The sequence below is a fragment of the Ranitomeya imitator genome, chromosome 5, assembly GCF_032444005.1.
Source record: "Ranitomeya imitator isolate aRanImi1 chromosome 5, aRanImi1.pri, whole genome shotgun sequence".
NCBI lineage: Eukaryota > Metazoa > Chordata > Amphibia > Anura > Dendrobatidae > Ranitomeya > Ranitomeya imitator.
This window is the reverse complement of record NC_091286.1, coordinates 517,783,456-517,790,888: the sequence shown is the minus strand read 5'-3', so window position 1 is coordinate 517,790,888 and position 7,433 is coordinate 517,783,456.

The window sequence follows — 7,433 nt, the reverse complement described above, 5'->3', positions numbered from 1 at the left end:
CTACAATAGGCGAGGATGCAGTGTGTACCTAGCCGTATACTGTGCCTGTACTACATCAAAAAGGAGGGAGGAAAAGCGTGGTAATCAACCCACAGTAACTATGACCAGTTAGGAATATAAAAATTAGATGGTCTTTAAAACAGGCCACAGAAAAATAGCGACATATAGTAGGATAGGACAAGCCAATATAAACACATTACATTAGTAATGGAACATACACAGGGCCTGGAACAAGATCATGGACCACTAGTGAATTGTAAGGATGTAAATCCAAGGTCAGACATCTGCCATCATAAAAGAACATAGGAAAGTGTTATTTACCCATCCTGCATATGTCCTACTCTGCTGGAATGGTGGTTCGGCCTAATCGTTTGTCTATGATGTCTGCATAATAAGGCAAAACAAATCGCCTAATTTGAACTTGATAAATCAAAAAATATTCAACAAAAAAAATACCCCACAAATATGTAAGAAAGTAACATGGTCAAATGACGTGAAAACAAGGGTATTGAAATAAAGACTAAGTTGAGGGGTAAAGCAACAAACAAGAAAAATGGGTGAAAATGGTAGAAGGTCCACAACAATAATGGGTATAATTTGTAGATTGTGAGCCCTTGCAGATAGTCCACTCTCCTGTGACAGTTAAGGCATGGGTCTGACAGTAAAGCTAAATGTCATAAACAGCCAATGAGTAGAAGTAGTTAGTATCCTATATAATGTAAAGTATAAAGCATAATGTTGTCTCCACTGCTCCTGTCTCAGAACAGAAATCAGAACATTATACTTACCCCTTCCTTTCGAAACAAAAACAAAACTATGGAACTTAAAGAATAATAAATGCTGAAAACACTGCTTTTGGTATGAAACCTACAATTAGTTGAAGATGTCGTCATTTTCAACTAAGTCTAGGTTTCATACCAAGTCCACAATTCCTCTCTTAGGGCCCCTTTCCACTTGTGTGAGAAAAAAACGGTCCGATTTACGGACCGAAAAAACGGATGTAACGTGTGCGATTGTCATGCGAGTGTAATGCGATTTTTTTAATCGCATCATCCGTTTTTACATCAGTATGCAATCCGTTTTTTTTCTCTGCAACTATTTTTATACAGTCATTTACAGGACTATTTACAGTGTTCTGTGCCACAGAATGGTAAGGTATCCGTAAAAAACGGATGGAATACGGATGGTCCGTATTCCATGCGTTTTTTTTCTCGCACCCATTGACTTGCATTGGCGAGTCTCGTCCGAGAATCTCAGCAATACGCAGCATGCTGCGATTTTTTTTCTCAGCCGACACAGATTTTTCTCAGTCCGATTTCGGCTGGGAAAAAAATCGCAAATGGAATGTCACCTATTGAAAAACATTGGTCCGAGTGCAATCCGATTTTTTTTATCGGATTGCACTCGTCCGTTTTTCTCACAAGTGGAAAGGGGCCCTTAGGCTAGGATTTTTCTATGGCCACCATTGACCTTCAGTATGCATACTATCAAATCCCTATCCGATGTACAGGGAGTTCCCGAGGATTGCAATTTCTCGCAGCAAGGAAAACGTAATTTCCAATTAAACATCCTACAGCTTAGAATTTTAACAGCACTAAGAATAATTGTAAAAGTTGTAGCAGAAATAGTGGCCTAAATAGAAATCAGAGATCAGCATTATACCATACTAGCACAAGCTACAGATCGCAGCTCCATCTCTTATACAAGATTTATTTTACTCTTACAGCACCAATAAATCCACAGCGCTTTTCAAACTTTATAGGTACTGTCCCCATTGGGGCTCACAATCTAGATTCCCCATCAGTATGTCTTAGAGATGAAATATCAGATCCTAAAGCCTATGAATGACTTAACATACAGAAGCCAAACCTAAATAGGTTCACAAGGATGATCTTTTGAGGAATTCTAGACTACTTTAGACAAATATCTTTCTTTCCCAAAGAGAACACTAGAAATATCAATAACTTAAGCATCTTCATTACAGAAAAAAAGGTTGAGGTAGTCCAAAACTCTGCAATTAAGTTTTAGAATGTCATTGCAGAGTAAACAGCTGCATGTGATCATGCTGGAGCTGGGAGCCAGCTGTCGGACATTGTAGAGTCCCCCTAGAGAAGGTCGAGATGGTGTTTTATCATCTCTGCCTTTCTGATCATTACATATACAGCGCTGAACAAGCCTCGTGTGTAAAAAAAAAAAAAAAAAAAATAGCAATTATGTGATTGCCAGATGATGCTGGGGTAAAGCAGGAACTGTTGGGTCTAAGGCTTCTTTCACACTTCCGTCGGTACGGGGCCGTCACAAAGCGTCGGCGCAACGTACCGACGGATAGTGGTGATTTTCTGCACAACGTGGGCAGCGGACGCAGTGTTTCAACACGTCCACTGCCCATAGTAAACTCCCAGGGAGGAGGGGGTGGAGTTACGGCCGGGCATGCGCAGTTTAAAATGCAGGACACGACGTACGAAAAACGTTCCCTTGAACGTTTTTTGCTGCGACGGTCCGCCAAATACCGACGCATCCAGTTCACGATGGACGCGATGTGTAGCCATACATCGCGATCTGTCGGTAATACAACTCTATAAGAAAAAAACGCATCCTGTGGGCACTTTTGCAGGATGCGTTTTTTCCCCAAAATGACGCATTGTGACGGATCTAAAAAGACGGAAAGTGTGAAAGTAGCCTTATCAGAAAAAGATGAGCGCTGCAGATTAAGCTGAAAGATGAATGTCCCTTTAACCAAGACTAATATAGAATGTTAGCGCTGGAAAGGACTTCAAGGGTCCTCGTGTCCAACCCCCTGCTAAATGCAGTGCAGGATTCACTAAACCATCTCCTACAGATGTCTGTCCAGACTCTGTTTGAAGACTTCCATTGAAGGAGAACTCGCCACCTCTCGTGGCAGCCTGTTCATTGATCACCCTTAGTGTCAAAAAGTTTTTTTTTCTAATGTCTTCTCCCTTTCAGTTTTATTTAATTGCTTCTTGTGTTTCAATGTGCAAATGAGAATAAGGATGATTCCTCTACACTGTGACAACACTTCAGATATTTGTAGACAGCTGTTATGTCCTGTTAGCCTTCTAATTTGCAAGCTAAACATTCCTGCATCTTTTAACCATTCCTCATAGTACATGTTTTGAAGTCCGCTCACCATCATAGTAGCTTGTCTCTGGACTTGCTCCAATTTTTCAATGTCTTTTTATAAAATGTGGTGCCCAGAACTGGACAAAGTATTCCATATCAGGCCTGACCAATTAAGGGTAGAGGGGAATAATTACGTCTCGTGATGTAAGCTCTGTTTCTCTTAATACACTCTAGAACTGTTTGCCTTTTTTTTGCTGCTGCATCACTGTTGACTCATGTGCAGTCTGTGATTTATTAGTATACCCAAGTCTTTTTCACACGTGCTGTTGCTTAGTTCTATTCCTCCCATTCTTTTCTTGCCCAAATGTAGAATCTTGCATTTTTCCCTGTTAAATACGTTTCTATTAGTTGCTGCCCATTGTTCAATCTTATCTAGATCCTTCTGAATCCTTTCCCTGTCTTTTCTAGTGTAAAGGTCCCTTCACATTAAGCGACGCTGCAGCGATACCGACAACGATCCGTATCGCTGCAGCGTCGCTGTTTGGTCGCTGGAGAGCTGTCACACAGACCGCTCTCCAGCGACCAACGATGCCGATAACCAGGGTAAACATCGGGTAACTAAGCGCAGGGCCGCGCTTAGTAACCCGATGTTTACCCTGGTTACCATCCTAAAAGTAAAAAAAAAAAAAACAGTACATACTTACCTACCGCTGTCTGTCCTCCAGCGCTGTGCTCTGCACTCCTCCTGTACTGTCTGTGTGAGCACAGCGGCCGGAAAGCAGAGCGGTGACGTCACCGCTCTGCTTTCCGGCTGACCGACGCTCACAGCCAGTACAGGAGGAGTGCAGAGCACAGCGCTGGAGGACAGACAGCGGTGGGTAAGTATGTACTGTTTGTTTTTTTTTACTTTTAGGATGGTAACCCGGGTAAACATCGGGTTACTAAGCGCGGCCCTGCGCTTAGTTACCCGATATTTACCCTGGTTACCAGTGAAGACATCGCTGGATCGGTGTCACACACGCCGATCCAGCGACGAAATAAAGTTCTGGACTTTCTTCAGCGACCAACGATCTCCCAGCAGGGGCCTGATCGTTGGTCGCTGTCACACATAACGATTTTATTAACGATATCGTTGCTACGTCACAAAAAGCAACGATATCGTTAACAATATCGTTATGTGTGAAGGTACCTTTAGTTATCCCTCTTGGCTTTGTGTCGTATGCAAATTTAGTTTGCTTTCAGTTCCCTTATCTAAATTATTTATATAAATGTTGAACAACACTGGGGCAAGGGCAGAGCCTTTTGATACACCACGTGAAACACTCTTCCAATTGGATGTGAACCCATTTATTACCACTTTTTGAGCATGATCACTGAGCCAGTTATGAATCTACCTAACTGTTACCTTGTCAATCCCATACACGGTAATTTATTCAATAAGGATAGTATGAGATACTTTATCAAATACTTTTCTAAAGTCGAGATATACTATATTTACCGCATTTTCTTGATCCACCCAGTCAGTGATTCCATCATAGAAGGAAATTAGTCTGGCATAACTTGTTTGCTACAAACACATGCTGGTTCTGGTTAATTACTGTATTCTTATCCAAGTACTTACGTGCTGTCTAATAATTTTTTCAAAAATATTTCCTGGTATAGAAGAAAGGTTCACTTGCCTGTAATTTACTAGCTCCATCTTCTTAACTTTTTTGAAGATAGGGACAACATTTGCCCTTCTCCAAACTTCTGGGACTTCTCCTGTTGTCTAGGATTTTTCAAAGATTCTGGCTAGTGGTTCTTCAATTTCCTCTAACTCTTTCAGTATCCTAGGATGTAATTCATCTGGACCAGGAGATTTAAATTCACTTAAATTAGCAAAGTGTTCCCTCACCAGCTCTCCGTTTATTGATAGTGTGGATTCTTTTATTCCTTCGATGGCACTGTGAAGATCATCAATTGATGATACAATTCCTTTCTTGGAGAACACAGATGCAAAATAGGAATTTAAATGTTTGGCCTTCTGAGCATCATTTTTGACCACTTCACCCTTTTCATCCTATAAAAATCCTATATCGTCTTTGACTTTTCCTTTGCTTTTGACATTCCCCCAAAAGCCTTTTTTTTTTTTTTTCTGTTTTTACTGCTTTTGGTCTCCCTTGCAAGCCTCACTTCATTACTGGCTTTAGCGCCTATGCTTGCCCTGCATTCCCTGCAAACAGTATTATATTCTTCTTTTGATATGCCCCCTTTTTCCGTTTAATACACATTTATTTTTTCCATTTTAACAAGTTTTTAAGTTGTGTGTTTATCCTTTCTAGTCCCTTTTTAAATGCTTCCAATTCTTGCTCCTTTTCGGGATTGTTGCCAGTTGTGCAGTGAGAATTTAATTTAGCAAAATCTCCCATCCTTGGACATTTCTGTCCTGTAGAACATCCAGCAATTAGACCTTTCCTATCCTCTTTTTGAGTCCATTAAAATCTGCCTTTCTGAAGTGCAACAAAGTCTGAGTCCTCGCTGTTCTATCTCCTCTTGTAATCTAAAATTCGAGGATCGCATGATCGCTGCCACCTAAATTCCCAGCCACCTTCACTTCCTCAACCATTTCCTCCCTGTTAAGAATTGGGTCCAAGATTGCAGATCCTCTTCTCTCTTCAAGCCTTTTGAAAGATGAAGTTGTCAGCAAGAGAAGATAAGAATTTTCTGGACACATTACTCTTGTCTGAGAGAGATTCTGAAAAAATATCTGTATCGTTAAAATCTCCCATGATCACTTTGTTGTACTTTTTTGAGAACAGAGACATCTGATCTAAAAAGAGTTCATCTATATCTTCAGTCTGTCCAGGTGCCCTATAGTAATCACCTACAATAGTGTTCTTTCTGTTCTCTTTGTATTCTTACCCTAACAGTTTCTAGAGAGCTACCAGTGTCTGAAGCTTGGATCTCTGTGGAGATATAAATTTTCCTCACAAGTCAACACCTCAACCTCTCTTGTTAATCCCGTTTCTTCTAAATAAGTTGTAGCCATAAATGTTTGTGTTCCAATCGTGTATATCATTCCTCAAAGTGTCAGTGATGCCTATGACATCATATCTCTTCTTTCCTTGTTTTTTACCCACGCCCTCTGCATTTGTATAGACACATTTTAGTTTGTATTTGGTTTCTCTTGCTCCTCTATTTTCATTCAGAGTTCATTTTTGTTCTTGATTTCCTCTTCTAATAGGGTTCTCAAAAGAATTCATTAGCTCCAATTTTTTTTCCTTGCCGTATATTTCTTATCCCATATTTATCCTATCCTGTATTTGCTCTAGTTTAAAGTTTTCCTGATAAGTATAGCAAGGAGTCTACCAAATATGTTTTCCTGTTTTCGTAAGATGAAATTCATCTCTAGCACGTAGTCCATCATACAGGTAATTCACTCTATGGTCACCCTAGATCAGGGGTGTCAAACTGCATTCCTCGAGGGCTGCAAACAGGTCATGTTTTCAGGATTTCCTTCTACTGCACAGGTGATAATTTAATCACCTACACACATAATGATTGCAGCACCTTGTGCAATGCTAAGAAATCTTGAAAACACGAATTTTTGCGGCCCTCAAGGAATGCAGTTTGACACCCCTGCCCTAGATGATGCTCACGAATCCATCAACGTAGCCAGTTCACCTGTACAATCATGTTAAATCTTCTTGGTCATTGTCCATCCACTCGGATGATGGATGAGAAGTCGACCTACGCTCCCAGTTCCTTCAGTCTCTGGCCTAGGTCTTCAAAATCTCATAGTTTCCAGGTCCTTTTTTGCTGTGTCATTAGTTCCTATGTGTAATGGTAGACATGGGTAGTCGTCTGTAGCACTGAAGAGTCTTGATACCCAATCAGACACATCTTTGATTTGGGCACCTGAAACAACCCACTTCTTGTAATGTCCGGTTGGCAGATAGCGGCTTCTGTTCCTCTTGGGCGGCACGGTGGCCCAGTGGTTAGCACTGCAGCACTGAAGTCCTGGGTTCAAACCCCACCAAGGACAACATCTGCAAAGAGTTTGTATGTTCTCTCCGTGTTTGCGTGGGTTTCCTCCGGGTTCTCTGGCTTCCTCCCACATTCCAAAGACATACTGATAGGGAATTTAGATTGTGAGCCCCATCGGGGACAGTGTTGATAATGTGTGCATAATGTAAAGCGCTGCAGAATGTTAGCGCTATATAAAAATAAAGATTATTATTATTATTGGTAATCTCCCATGACCACCACTCTCCTTTTCTTCTTCACCACAGTGCTTCTTTTTTTCCCTTCAAGAGTCTTCTGATTTCTTACTGGGGTGTTTTTTTGTGGGCAAATAACTTTTGTTGATGTTT